Below are 15,360 nucleotides of genomic sequence, written 5' to 3' on the forward strand. Positions count from 1 at the left end.
GGCACAATTGGGTACACAGCATACCCCAGTTAAGTTCTCCAATCATTTGCAAACGGTTTGACTGCTTACCCTAGGATGGCACCATAAATACTATCAACTGCTATAGTGGTTGTGGTTCTTGTACCTTTACAGTTAAGTGTAAGTCTCACTGGAACTATAAAAAGACACAGAGGGGGAATTTTTGGAAAGCAAACTTTGCTTTTATTTTTCATAATGGTGACTAGTTTGCAATGTTGACATTACAATTCTGTTTAATGTACATGTAATCCCCATGCAAAAGTCAAAGGGAATTCATGTAAAAAAAAAAAAAAACACAGTCCCAAACACCACTGCAATATACCCGAGAATTATAGGAATTATTAATTGGCTTGTTTAAAAAGCCCTGGCAGCAACTTTTGGGAAGAAAATTATGCTGTTAGATTTTGGTTTCATTAATCAAAAAATATAGGGGCTAGACTGAATTTGGAAGAAACAAAGATTTTTATCATGCAAAACATGTCTAATTTAATTTAAAACTAATTTGCCAAAATTACATCAATTTATACCAAACATTTATTTATTGCTAGAAAAATGTGTCTGATGACATTGTATAGGATTAGATTTTCCCCCTATTTTTGCTTGTTAATATATTATATCGTTAATAGAAGAGTGTGCAACAATGATAGTGGCCGCACGTGCTTGATTTTAACCTCTGTCCCCGCCCGTCAGGGAGAGGAAGCAGCCAAGCTTCTTATATGAAATCGTCATGTTAATATTGCAAGAGCTGTGCTTCTGCTGACTCAGATGCGGCGTGCCAATCTGATGCCTGGGAACAGCACATGAGCTACCTGTGCTAAAATCCAGCCCTGATCCCTGCTAAGAAGAACATAGTGTCCCATCCAAAGCCTCACTCTAAAGCAGTGGTAGTCAACCTTTTTCTAACTACCGCCCACTAATGCATCTTTTTGGTTGAAAAATTTTCCTTACCGCCCACCAGTTTTCGCGCAAGTGCGGAATATTTTTTTCGAAAGGAGGGTGTTTTAAAAAAAAATAAATGTACGTTCATTTATCTTTTTATTTCCAATTAATGCATGTTTATAATGTTTTTAACTTTATAAAGTTTAATGCGAAAACAAAGTAAATTGAAATTACCTTTACTAGTGATTAATGAGATCCTTGAGGTTGATGCTGCAAGACTAAATATTTGATATCTGGTTCGATTTTCGTAAGGAACAAACGAAGGTCTCCTCTTTCGGTGATATTCAGACGACTTCTCTGTTTGCGCATAATAGGATTTCTCATCTGTGCGTCATCTCCCCTCTTCTCCCTCCTCAATTCCCCTCCCCACCTTTTTTTTCCCCCTTTTTTTTAACCTTCCTTATAGCAATGCCCAGTAGGAAGGCTGAGCTAGGTATCCCACTATAACAGACTGGCACACAGGGCCACCATCAGGACATGACAACCGTGACAATTGTCACGGGACGGCGGCCCTGGGGGGCCCTGGCCCCACGTGTATCAGCGGAACTGCCACCGGTGCATCTGCACCAGGGCCCACACGCTTATGGGGCCCATCAGGTGGCCCAAGCATTTAGGGCCACCCAATGGGCCCTATTATCTTCAGGGGCCCGGTCAGCGCTGTAATAGCGCGACCGGGCCCCTTTAAAAAAAAAAAAAATGCAGCTCGTCACTTCCTCCCAGTTTACTCCGCGCGGGAAGGAGGAGAGAGGCCGCGAGGAGAGGCAGCCGACTCACATCATCCCCAGCCACCCTCCTGCGACGAAATGGTAAGGAAGAGAGGAGGGTGGCTGAAAATGAGGTGTATGTGTGTATGTCAGTGTATGTGTGTGTGTGTGTATGTCAGTGTATGTGTGTGCCTGTGTATGCCTACGTATGTATGCCTGTGTGTGTATGCCAGTGTATGTGTATGCCAGTGTATGTGTATGCCAGTGTATGTATGCCATTGTGTGTATGCCATTGTGTGTATGCCATTGTGTGTATGCCAGTGTTTGTGCACTGTGTGTATGCATGTGTGTATGTCTGTTTTAGTATTTGTATCTGTTAGTGTGTGTGTGTGTATTCCTGTAGGCAGGATTTGGAGGCTTGCCCTGTGGGCGGGCTTGAAGGGGGGCCCAGACCTTGAGCTGATGGCGGCCCTGCTGGCACACATACATACAGACACACAAACAGACAGACAGGCACACATGCAGACACACAAACAAACATACAGACAGCCACACATACATACAGACACACACACAGGCACACATACAAAGACACACACACATACAGACAGACACAAGAAACATATACATACAAAGACAAGACACACATACATACACACATATATACAGACACAAGAAACATATACATACAAAGACAAGACATACATACACACATATACATATAGATATACAGACAGACACACACACACACGACACATACAAAGACACACAAGACATACATACAAAGACACAGACACACACAAGACATACATACAAAGACACATACACACACAAGACATACATACAAAAACAAGACACATATATACAGACACACACACAAGACACATACATAAGACACACATACAAAGACACATACACAAACAAACACACATTATATTTAAGTCACCCTCCTGTTTCCTACCTTTAAGGTGCAGGAGGGTGACTTTCCCTGGGGTCCAGTGGTGGCTCAGGTGGATGGGAGTCAGAGTTCCCACTCTGACTCCCTCCTCCTCCTTCCTCCCGCGCGGCTCTCAGTTTTAGCTGGGAGGAGTGACCGGGGAATCACTTCCTCCCAGCTCTGTGATGTCATCACAGGGGGCCCGGTCAGCGCTGGGCGCTTTAACAGCGCGACCGGCCCCCTCACAATCCACATCCATCGGGTGGCCCTGACAGCATGGGCCACCCGATGGACCCCTCCATATGCGGCCCCGGCGGATTGCCGCTGGGGCCGCAAGTGGTGATGGCGGTACCCGGTCGCAGGGGTACCGCCGGCTCGCACCCGCCCGCCGGCTCACCCAATCTATAAAAAAATTTGAAAATCCCTACCGCCCACCTGGAATCCCGAAACGCCCACTAGTGGGCGGTAGGGACCAGGTTGACGACCCATGCTCTAAAGTATTAACAGGGTATTCAAATGGAGAGCAGTCTGCAGAACACTTTAACATTAACAGGGTATTCAAATGGAGAACATTGTACCGGATTTGCAATAAGCCACTAACTGATATTTATTGCATATATTTCATGCACGGAGCGCTGCTGAAGCATGGCATTAATGCCCACGCCTCTCCTGCATGCAAATGTCAAGATGCAGGTCGGCGCCCCGGGACCTATTTTTGCTAGGGCAGTACCCCACAATTCAGGACAGCCCTTGCAAATCCGGGACACTTGGCCATTGCTGCCCACATATAGATAGTAGTTGGTGATGGATACAGGGATGCATCACAGCTTTTCTGTTTTTTTTCTCTATTGTACGAAATTAATGCCACAGAAATGGGAAGTAGGTTTTCACTACTTTCCTTACTAGAGCCTTCCCCTGTGAAGAGAGACTTAGAACTAAAAAGCACTTTGTGTATTTATATATTTAACATTTTTTTTTACTATACTGCTCCTTAACTTTGGACATCAAGAGTACTTGGTGTTAAATGAAATGACTATCTGATTTTTCAGAGTTAGGTTTTGGATAGTATGACTTGTTTTTAAATATGTGACTTTAGAACTAGATAACTGATGGCTATTAGGTCATACTGTCAAACTTCAAATAAGCAGGAGCAAACTTTAACATGGCTGCATAACTATTTCTTGGATATTATTGGAACATATCAGCTATGAAGAAAGGTTAACAAATTTAAACCTCTTTAGTTTAGAAAAACATCACCCGAGAGGTGATATGATAACATTATACAAATGTATTCGGGGCCAAACCATTGTGTGGAAATCTATTCACAAACCGGACTTTACATAGGATACGAGGTCATGCGTTTAGACTGGAAGAAAGAAGATTTCGTCTAAGGAAAAGGAAAGGTTTTTTTACTGTAAGAACAATCAGGATGTGGAATTCTCTGCCTGAAGAAGTGGTTTTATCAGAGTCCATACAGATGTTCAAACAGCTACTAGATGCATACTTGCAAAAACAGAATATTCAAGGATATAATCTTTCAATGTAGGGTACTGCTTGATCTAAGGATAAATCATTCTGGGGTCAAGAAGGAATTTTTTTTCCTAGCTTGTTGCAAAATTGGAAGCGCTTCAGACTGGATTTTTTTTGCCTTCTTTTGGATCAACAGCAAATAACAAATATCAGGAAGGCTGAACTTGGACGCAAGTCTCTGTACAGCTATGTAACTATGTACGGTAACTATGTAACTATTGGGTATTCAAAAGTAATTGAAATGGAGTAATGCTATATTAATTTCTATTAATTTAAGAGAGTGAAGCACCATGACAATTCAGTGTTTTGAAGAGATCATGGTGCTTGGAATCTTTTTGCGCAAATGTTTCAATATGAAGTGCTGTATATACCCCCCTCCAGCAGTGTCTGCAACCTGTCCGTAACAAGAGTTCTAGGCTGCCTAATGTTAATTCTGTGCATATTCCTTGCACAGACACATTCATTTGCTGATAGCAGTATCAACATCTTGCTTTCAATGCTGTGCAGAAGGCCAGAAACCGTATGCACATCACCCTGCAGGACCCAGGTAACCATTGCAAAATAGTTTTCCCCACCATTTGGCATTCAGGCATTACATGAGGCATCCTGCATATAGTAGTTCCACAATTACTAAACTCATACAATTGGGCACACACACAGACATCCATAAACACACTAGCAGACATACATAAGACACACACTAAACACAAATCTAAACACACCTACACACATGCACACACTAGTACATGCAGCAGTATACATAAAAAAACACAATGTCATACACACATATATATATATATATATATATATATATATATATATATATACACATGCACAATAACACATATACACAGAAATATACTAAAACAGATATGTGCACTCAATAGACACACACAAATACAGATCAATAGACACGCACAAATACACATCTGTAGACACACACTTGCAGGCATTAACAAACACACACTAGCACACGTATAGACATTACCAAACACGAACAGACACTAACACACATATATAGGCATTCACAAACAGGCAGCCATAGATACACACCAGCATACATAGACACATCCTCTGTCATACACTAACAAATCCATATACATACACACACACACATTAGCAGACATAAAAAGGCACACACATGAATATGCTAACATACAGAAACACATACATAAGTAAACTTGATCATTTTTATTATATCTCCCTTTTCGTTTTCTTCTCCCTGCTGATCATCTTAAAGGAACACTACAGCGTTACTAATACAAACCTGTATTCCTAATGCTATATAGTTCACCTAACTATTTAAAAGTCCTCCTTCCTGTGAGGTTTGAAAGGTCTGTTTCTTCCCTTGCCATACAAGTCTCCCACATTCACTTCCCTTCCCAGCTGAGATAATCAAGATTGATGATATCAGTCAATCCAATGCTTCCCCAAAGAGAAGAATTGGGAGGCTAGTGTACAGGAGCCCTTCATACTTCAGTCCAGAGGTATACATCAATTTGTTTCCACTTCTGATAATTATATCAAATAAAATATTCACGTCCCTCCAAATGTCACAATTTAGGTCCTGCAGTTTCTACTCTAGTTAGGTAAGAGGCTGCCCAGAAACAGATTATTCAGAATTTTGCTGAACAGCTCCTATGATATTCAGCTAGCCAAAATATATATTGCTGGCTGAGAACTATGAGTCATATAGATTAACAACAACAAGATATTTATTTTAGTCAGCCCTTGTGTAATTGATGTTATTATATCACTGTCACAAAAAACTAGACGAAGTCCAGAAATGGCAGCTATTTACTGTCGCACAAAAAAAGAAATGTAATAAGGAAAGGTGCCATCAAGAGCATAAAAGAGGATGCTGTCCCAGCTATTCTGCTTGGCAATAATGTAATATACTTGCTGGTTTGCCAGGCTGGTGTTTGGAGATAACAAGTTTAGTGTTGTTGAGAAGCTCATTCATCTTGCCTTTTTTGCAGTATGAAACATTGAACCCTTTTATCTCTGAATCCATTCATTTATCAGTATATCAGCAGCTTTACTGAGAAGCTGTGCCATTCACCCAGACTGGAAGGGATGTAATACGATTATAGAGTACATACTTAGCTGCACTAAAAGAAAGCTTAACCCACTTAAAGGGGCACTATAGCCAGTGTTTACATTACAGCCTAGGAACACCTCTAGTGGCAGTCACTCAGATGGCCACTAGAGGTGCTTCCTGGGTGAGTGCTGCACAATATGCAGCACAGACATTCAGAATCTCCATGGACTGCATGGAGGAACTGAAGTTCCGCATAATGATGCATCGATTCAATGCATCTCTCTGAGGAGATGCTGATTGGCTCAGCACAGCATTTTGCAGCTCATGAACAAAAACCTCTCAATGCTGTCCTATCGGAAAGCTTTGGCTTGGCTGAGATCATCAGTTTTGACAATCTCACCTAAGGAGGCTGAGCAGTGGTGGGAGCCATCTTCAGCAAAAGGGCAAGGGGTTTGGCCACCTAATATGGCTTTTTTTTAACACTGTAGTGTCAAAAATGCATGTTTGTATTCGTGATTCGTTTCTTTAACCCCTTAAGGACCAATCTTCTGGAATAAAAGGGAATCATGACATTTCATGCTGGTCCTTATATTCTGTTCCTATACTGTTGTGAAAAGCCTTGCTTCCACCAATCCATGCCATCCCCATCACAATGGGCTTTAAAGCCGTTGCGGCGGCATGGAACGCCGTAACGGCTTTTTAGCCCCAGAGCCTGCCCAACACTTACCTCCACCTCAATCCACTGCGGGAGAACTGCCGGACAGCCCGCATGAGCAACAGTGTTAATTTTGTTTAGTCGACTAACATTTTTGAGATTTAGTCGACTAAAACTAGACTTAAACTAAAAACAATTCAGATGACTAGAATAAGACTAAAACTAAAATGGCTTTTTAGTCAAAAGACTATGACTAAAACTAAATTGAAATTTGCTGCCAAAATTAACACTGTACAGAAGGTCTGTGGAAGGTGCAAAAGAGCAAAAGAGCCCGACCAGGGCATGGTAGAGAGACCCCTAGAGGAACTGGGAGGACACAAAGGGGCAGGGGAATAGGGCAAAAGAGACAGATAGAGGCTTTAACTAAACCCATTAGATTTTAGTTGTGTCGACTAAAACTAGACTAAAACTAAAATAATTCAGATGACTAAAATATGACTAAAACTAAAATGTCTTTTTAGTCAAAAGACTATGACTAAAACTAAATAAAAATTTGCCGTCAAAATTAACACTGCTGAGCAGTATTACTATGCCAAGAAAATCTGCACTCAAAGTATTAGCTTGATACAGTACTATTTCTTTCAATGTCTTTGATGGTTACCTTTTTGGTAAACAGCTATTCAATAAACACTGAGATATCATTGTGGCTACTCAGTAATTCTGCACCACAACCGCACTTAGTAAACTTGCGCAAAGCACAAATAAACTGTTTGGCCAAATCAATTTGTCTGAAATAGAATATTTATTCAGGCTGACTAAATTTATCCATGTGGCATTCCAGTTTGGACAACGTTTGTACATGAAAATGTTTAAGGAAAACAATTTGGATGAACCAAATGGAGCAAAAATAAGTCTATTAATTATGTAGTACACTGATAGGTGCATTTTTCTATTCACAGATCAAATAAGAAGATATAACCAATAGACAGCAAAAAAAAAGGTGAAGCAGTAAAAAACAAATCTATATTTATAAATATATAAGGTATGTAGTATAGTATTTATCTACTAAATATATAAATATAGATTTTTTCTTACTGCTCCTCCTTTTTCTCTCTCTATTGGTTACTTCTCACTTAATCTATGAATAAAATCAACATTCAGTTTTTTGGCACCATAGATGTAACTGCGAATCACAAAACAAATACAGAGTAAACTTGCAGGAGATATCTTTATTATAAATTTAACCATACTGCTGGTAAAGGAAAAGCTTGACTAAAACACTGCTACATATATTATATATGAATTGTAGCTTTAAAGGACCACTGAAGTCACACAGGCCACTTCATCTCAATGAGTAGTGGCCTGGATGCAGTGGCCCTATCTCCTTTTAACCCTGCAATGTAAAACATTGCCGCTTTTAAGAAACTTTAATGTTTATATTACAGGGTTAAATCCCCCTCTAGTGGCTGAAAAAGCAGCCATTAGAGGAGCTTCTGTTAAGCAGAAATCCCCATTCAAAAGTCCATTGATTCAATGCTTTCCTATTTGCCCATAGGAAAGCATAGAATCAATGGACTTTCCCGGTTGGATGTGCGTGTGGCACTTGCCACGCATGTTCATCAGGTCCCAAATACTTCTCTCTATGGAGCATTGGATTGGACAAAATGGGAGGAGGCCATGCCTCCATTATGACTCATTGACAGCAGGAGGAGGAGAGATAAGCAGCACAGAGGGAACCTCAGCTCTGAAAAAAGGTAACTAAAATGTAATTTTATTATTTTTTAAGACACACACGGTGAGAAAGCTACATAACTGGGAACAAGGACACAAGTTTTAGGAATACAGGTTGCGTGACTAATGCTTTAGTGTTCCTTTAATTTAAAACAAATTTTGGATTAAGAATAACAGCTTACATTAAACTTCTCTCATAAATGCTGACAGTCAATAATACTGTTTAACATCTAAAGATTTACATTACTTGTATCTGATATAGATAATGTAGCATGATATAACCTCGATTGGCTGTGTAAATGACCTATACAATGGGCTACAATAAGCCTTCTGTGGGCACCAATTATGTATCTTTTCTGGTAGACCTCCATTTATTTAAATTTTTTTGTTAATATCTTTTTTATTGCATTTTTATTTTAAAAATGCAGGTCCCAAGCAGGAGTATAAAGCATTACTGCCATTCAAACAGAAACAAAAAAAGAGGCACACAGGTTTCAACAAGTAGGAGTGAACATGTTGTAGTCAGGGGAACATGCAGGTCCCAAACATAATTTTTTTTTAAATAAAAAATACAATTATAATTTAGATGAGTACTCTGGTCCCCCCAGTCTGTGGAAAGCATATCAATTATTAGGGGGAGTGAGGTGTCACATGAGTGAAGTGACAACTGCTCTGGTGAGTAGCAGAAGGCCTAAGTTAATAGAGGGCCGTATTTGCCAGGGCGGGTTCGATGGAGAAGAGACAAAATGGGGGCTGTGGGGAAGCTGTATCAAGGATATGTAGGTCAGTCAGTACGTCAGGAAATTAGCACACCCTGGCTTTAAATTCCGGCAGCCCTACATTTTTAAAATGGATTATAGATTTTCACTTCACAGTTCCCTACCATCCAGCAGGTGTTACAGCACATCAGAATTGGTCATTGGTTAAAAAATATATGCAGACCTAATGACTGCTTTGTACCAGAAGCCATTGTTTTTCCAAATTTAGGAAATTGACTTTCATCCCCTACAGTCCATGCAGGTAAAATCTAACACCTTTCTATGATAGCCTTAGTTCCCCATGTGCATCAATGAGCCGTGGACACCCATGGCCCTGAAGTAAGTTCACAGGTTGTCCTTCCTTGCACCACTTTTGGTAGGTACTAACCACTATATACTGGGAACATCCCTGTCGTTTTGGAGATGCTCTGACCCAGTTGTCTAGCATCACTATTTGGCCCTTGTCAAAGTCACTCTGATCTTTTCGCTTGCCCATTTTTCCTGCTTTCAACATGTAAAATTCAAGAACTGACTGTTCTCTTGCCTCCTAGCACATCCCACTCTCAACAGGTGTCATTTTGGCGATACACACAATGTTGCTCAATTCACATATCAATGGTTTCAATATTGCAGCTGATCAGTGCATATCCCAGATAAGTCAGTCTACTTGCTAGCTTTCCACTTATTTTTGGATGAAAAAGATCACCATAGAATGCCATACACTTTAACAACTCTTCCTAACTAGATATCAACATTTTATTGTGTATCTTCAATATAAACATTTTTCCTTGTAACATACTAGTCACAATCTCGACGATTTACCTTATTCCACGCTCACCGGAGCATATCAGAAAAATACTTAATCTTACTTCACATAATATGAACACATACAGAACAGTAACTACCATACTAATTTGTTTTTAATTACCCTTTTGTTTACTGATCAGCTCCTGAGTTGCTTTTATCATTTTTCAATTTATCAAGGCCAGTCTCGGCTAATTAAACAATCCACAGGAATCTCTATGGAACATACTGTTGAAAACAGATTCCTTGTCTGCTGTTGGAATGCTTGTGTATCTGTAATAAGCATTTTTATGTAGCAAGTGATTTTTTCCTTTCATTAATTTGAAATATTTCTTGTCTTTTAATGACATTTTTAAGGTATAACATTTTCTTCTAAACCATTTATATTAAAATATATCTTACTAAAATGTATTTAGAAAATTCACATTTTATCTCTATTTTCACTGATCTATTGTTATTAAAAACTCAAAACACATTCTGTTTTTAATGTAGATAAAATAGCTCAGTACTGTTCCTCAAGTCACTTACCATGCTTTAATAAATCTCTCTGAAGTCTTACTTTACTTAACATTATCTCTGAGTGACTGCTTGACTTAAGGGGACACATTGTTTAAGCAGCTTTAGCCACACCCCCTTACAGATTTCCTGTAAAGAGAGATTTAATGTTTAAGCTTCATTTAATGGACAGTCTGTTTAAAGGGCCACTGTAGCATTAGGACTACATACCTGTATTCCTAACGCCATAGTCTTATGGCAGCACCCCTCAGCCCCTAAAGTAAGTTAAAGGAACACTATAGGGTCAGGAACACAACCATGTATTCAGTGATAAACCCATCATTTAGGTGGCTTGCTCCCCCTTAGCCCCCTTAAAAGGAATGAAAACGTACCTTATTTCCAGCACTGTGCGGGGCTGGTGTTTGCTTCTCCCACTTGGTGACATCATCAGAATTGCAGTTTTTTAGCTAATCGAATGCTTTCCCATGGGGAAAGGAATGGATTGGATAAAATCAGCATGGGGTGGGGCCAAACATTGTTTTGGCCAATCAGCACCTCCTCATAGAGATGCATCTTTATGAGGAAAATTCAGCATCCCCATGCACAGCGTGGGGACGCTGAACGGCAGTGCTGCCTACTGTGCAGCCCTGAGCCAAGAAGCACCTCCAGTGGCCATCAGAGGAGTGGCCACTTGTAGGTGTCCCTAGGGACAGTGTAAACAATGCCTTTTCTCTGAAACGGCAGTGTTTGCATAAAAATGCCTGAATGCAATAATTGTACTCAGGAATACATGTTTGTGTTTCTGATCCTATAGTGTTCCTTTAAAAGCCTTTTTACACTGAAATAAAATGCCCAACTTCTTTTACCATGGCAAGAAATTACCCCCTCCCATACAGTTTTAATGCATATTATTATTTACAAAATGGCCCTTTTATATAAAAGTGTCACATCCACATGTTTAGGCTGTTTTTTTTGTGTGTGTATTTCCTATTTATTATTTTTTTTTATATTTAAAGTGGTACTGGCAAATGCCAAGATTTTTATTATATCCTTATTTATCCTCTATATTTAACAAATTGTATTTAGGAGGTATAAAAAAGACACTTCATCAAGCAAACCTTTATATTAGCTCACTGCCAATCATTGCAGTCAGCACAGAGAGAAAGAGACATGAGACAATGCTTTTACTTGTCACTTGGCATGTGTTCCCTGGCTCTGCTTCGACTGAACTGGACTTGTTAGGAATGACTAGTTTATAGGCTGTTTGTTTTCATCGTTGTAACCAAGTTATGGAGCGCCTGGACGTTGGTTACAGAAAGTCTATTTTGAAGTTCCTTAAGAAACCGATAAATATTTAAAAAGAAGGGTATGTTCTCAGCGTGCTAGGGTTTGCTATGACAGTGGTTTACAATGTACTATGGATTGGTTTATAGGTGGTAGGACTGCCATCAATACAGATGAATAGAGTGAAGTTTGAGAATTAGCATTTTAGTGACAGGGATCTGGTTTCTTTCAATGAGATAGCACTGACGCTTACAAGACATATTAATACTAAAAATAAGTGCAAGGAACAGCAAAAGGAAAATACTAAGACAACATTGGAACATTCTAAGGTAATAGGCATTAAATAGAATCTTTTATAATGTTTCTGAAATAGTAACATATTTCATTATTCCAATAGAGCATAGAAAAGAAAAGACCACATTTCAAGCGGCAGTGTTACCCACATATTTACCTTTTACCAGTTGTTTCCTCTTCTCTTCCTCTTTCCCGTTCTGTTCTTCTTTTCTGATCTATTTCTGTTTAAACACATAGCACAAAGTACAGACTACTTTGTTGTGGCGAAACCAACCTCGCCACTGTGAACTGGAGAAGCTGGGTTGCTCGCCTGCTCCCTTTATTCGTGCCTTTCTGCCGGGGTGTTCGGTAGATTCCAACTACCGAACGGGGGACCATCGGGGAGCTAGAGTGTGCCACCAATTGACCGCCCAGAAGCTGCGGTTAACCGCAGCTTAATTGATGAACGCTGGGTGGCCTTTGTTAGTTTGCCGAACACGTGGCAGCGGCCATTTTAAGTACCGAACGGCCAGCGGTGTTCAGCGCTAACACTGTGGAACTGAAAACGGACACTTACTTGCGCGAACACCGCTGAGCCATCCGCCCCCTGGTTCCTATTCGTGCCCTTGGTGTCGAACACCGGTTCAGTCGGTACTTTGGGATATGTGAATATTTTAACCCAGATAGCTAAGCCATGGAGCCCATTTGTGTAACGAAAGACTATGTGAAAGACTTTGGCTCCATGGCATTTAAACTGTATGTATGTGATCTGAGCGCCATTCGGTACTAATGTGCGCTCAGATCTAAGCTATCTGGGAATATGTAGAATGTGTATGTTTTATGTACTAAATGCATCAATAGGTAATTTTGTGTCTTTTACTGTCTTTTTGTCTGCCATGTGGGTAATGGAGTTTTGCCTCTGTCCTTGGAGATAATTGGATTACTTCCCCAATTATCTCCAGGCCAGAGGGGAGGGATTGTGATGCATTGTGGGATTGTTTAAAGTTATATGTCTGTGATTGGTCCGTGGACAATATGTTTCCCAGTTTCCCATCTGGTCCCCTAGGGAAGTGTCCACCAGGTGGGAAACCTGCATAAAAGCCGGGCAGTTAGCCCCAGTAAAGTTGTTGCTGCTTAACCCTGAAGGTGAAGTGTCGTCTCATTCTTGGGGGGAATTTGACTGTATGCCGATTGCCAGGAGTGTAAGCTGTTTGTATGGCTTTTCCTGTTCGGCTGCTTCCAGGGTTCGTGTGTTTCCTGGTCGGGAGTTGGGGGATTCGTGCAGTTTGGAGTTCGGGAGGTTGGTGATTGCCGTAGCTGCTGGTCTATCTGAAAGGGGATTATCGCCTAAACGGTTTTTATCCTCTTGTGAGCGAAACGGTCTGTTACATTTGTCTTATGTATTTTACCTACGTCTGAAATTATTTGACAACAACATTTGGAGCTTAAGCTATAGTGTCAGGAATGCAAACATGCCTGGCGCTGGATGTCCTCATACAGAGCATGAGGACACCCAGCGGCAGTTACCGGACCAAAGGTCCTTTTCAATCCAGGAAGCCCTCTAGTGGCTCTCTGGCAGACAGTTACTGAAGGCAAACTAAGTACTGCAATGTAAACATAAGTGCAACAGGGGCAGTGCACCCAGACCACTTCAATTAGCTGAAGTGGTGTGGGTGCCAATAGTGTCCTTTTAAATTATTTATAACATAATATTTTAGAGCTGTGAAGCAAAATCACAGCTTGGAAGGGGGGTGAACATCAATCTCACAGTACTAATTATTGAAATGAAATGGACATGGATATCTGAATTAGTAACAATTTAAAATCTGCAGAATTTTAACCAATTCAGTGTAATTTTAAATCGAACTTGACCGATATTCTTCAGAACAGAACAATTTAAAAATTCTGAATCGATTTGAAAGAACTGATACATTTTCACTGTGTCCAAGTATAGTAGCCACTGACACTTAACACCAACTTTGAACAGATAATTTACTATTTGAGAGGTCTTTTTTTTTGGGGGGGGGGGGGGTTAAAGAGACATAATAGGCACATTTTTTCCCATCACTTTAGGACTTCCTTGGCAATTTTCCCATCAAATCAAAATTTCACATCAAACATAAAAGTTTTCTACCGAAATTCTTAGGAACCATAGAATTTTGAAAAGCAGAACAGTATCATTTCAGAAGAACTGAACATTTTCACTAAGCACAAATCTAATTCCTATCATAAATTAAAATGTGCTTATTACTCTTCAAATTAATTTTTATTCTTGTACCATGATGCACAAAATTTAATATTTGAGTATATCATTCATAAGATTGGAAAATGCAATCAATTAATTTGTAATAGTACACTTGGGAATTAAGTAGAACATAACCAAATCAAGAAATCATTTTTGACAGCACATTAAATTATAAAATTATTGAATTGAAATTTGTTAGGGCCATAATTAGTTAATGCTTTTGTTTAATTAAATTAATATATTTACATACCTTAATATATCTGTGAGATTCAAGCACAGTGGGTGGAGGACATCCTAAAAGGAGTCAAAAAAAATGAGTATTTAGTGATGAAGAAAGATTAACATTTGCAATTGTAGAATAAGAATAAAGGTATCTCCAAAAGGATAAAATTATATAAATATACAGGGCGACCACATAGGTGGTTAAATGCGCACAGGGGTTTAAAATAAGTGCTTATGTGGCACAAGGGGTATGGGGATTAAAAGTAACCCAAGGGTTTAAGGGGTGTTAAGGGGCACGCAAGGGTTACAGGAGGGGGCTTAAAAGTCAGCTAAATGGTATAATAGACACACAAGAAGTAAAAGGGTGACCAAGAGGCACACAAATGGGTAATAGGCTCACAAGTGGTAAAAATAGGGTTGAGAGGCACACCAGGAGTAAAAAGGGGGATTACAGGCATACAAGCGGTAATATGGGTTAAGAGGCACACGAAGGGTAAAATGGGGAATTAAGAGGCACACAAGAAGTAAAAGGGGAGGATAGGAGGCAGATAAGGAACATTAAAGGGGGTTAACATGTACACACAATTTAAGAGGTGTAAGATGTACACAAGGACAAAGAGGAGTAAGAGTCACACAAACGGTGACAAGGGAGGTTGAGAGGCATGTAAGGGCTAAAATGCCGTTGAGAGATACAAAAGGGGTAAGATGGGTTTAAGAGGTACAC

General features: G+C 39.9%; 1 protein-coding gene across 1 annotated transcript in view; it reads right to left on the minus strand.

The window, feature by feature from the left end:
* Nucleotides 1-15,360, minus strand: part of CAMK1G (calcium/calmodulin dependent protein kinase IG) — a 69,068-nt gene that overhangs the window by 43,879 nt on the left and 9,829 nt on the right. Inside the window, exon 2 of the mRNA XM_063450952.1 lies at nucleotides 14,665-14,708. The gene's annotated coding sequence lies outside the window, so the exon portion shown is untranslated. The remainder of the gene's footprint in view (nucleotides 1-14,664; nucleotides 14,709-15,360) is intronic.

The sequence above is a fragment of the Pelobates fuscus genome, chromosome 1 (genome assembly GCF_036172605.1).
Source record: "Pelobates fuscus isolate aPelFus1 chromosome 1, aPelFus1.pri, whole genome shotgun sequence".
Classification (NCBI taxonomy): domain Eukaryota; kingdom Metazoa; phylum Chordata; class Amphibia; order Anura; family Pelobatidae; genus Pelobates; species Pelobates fuscus.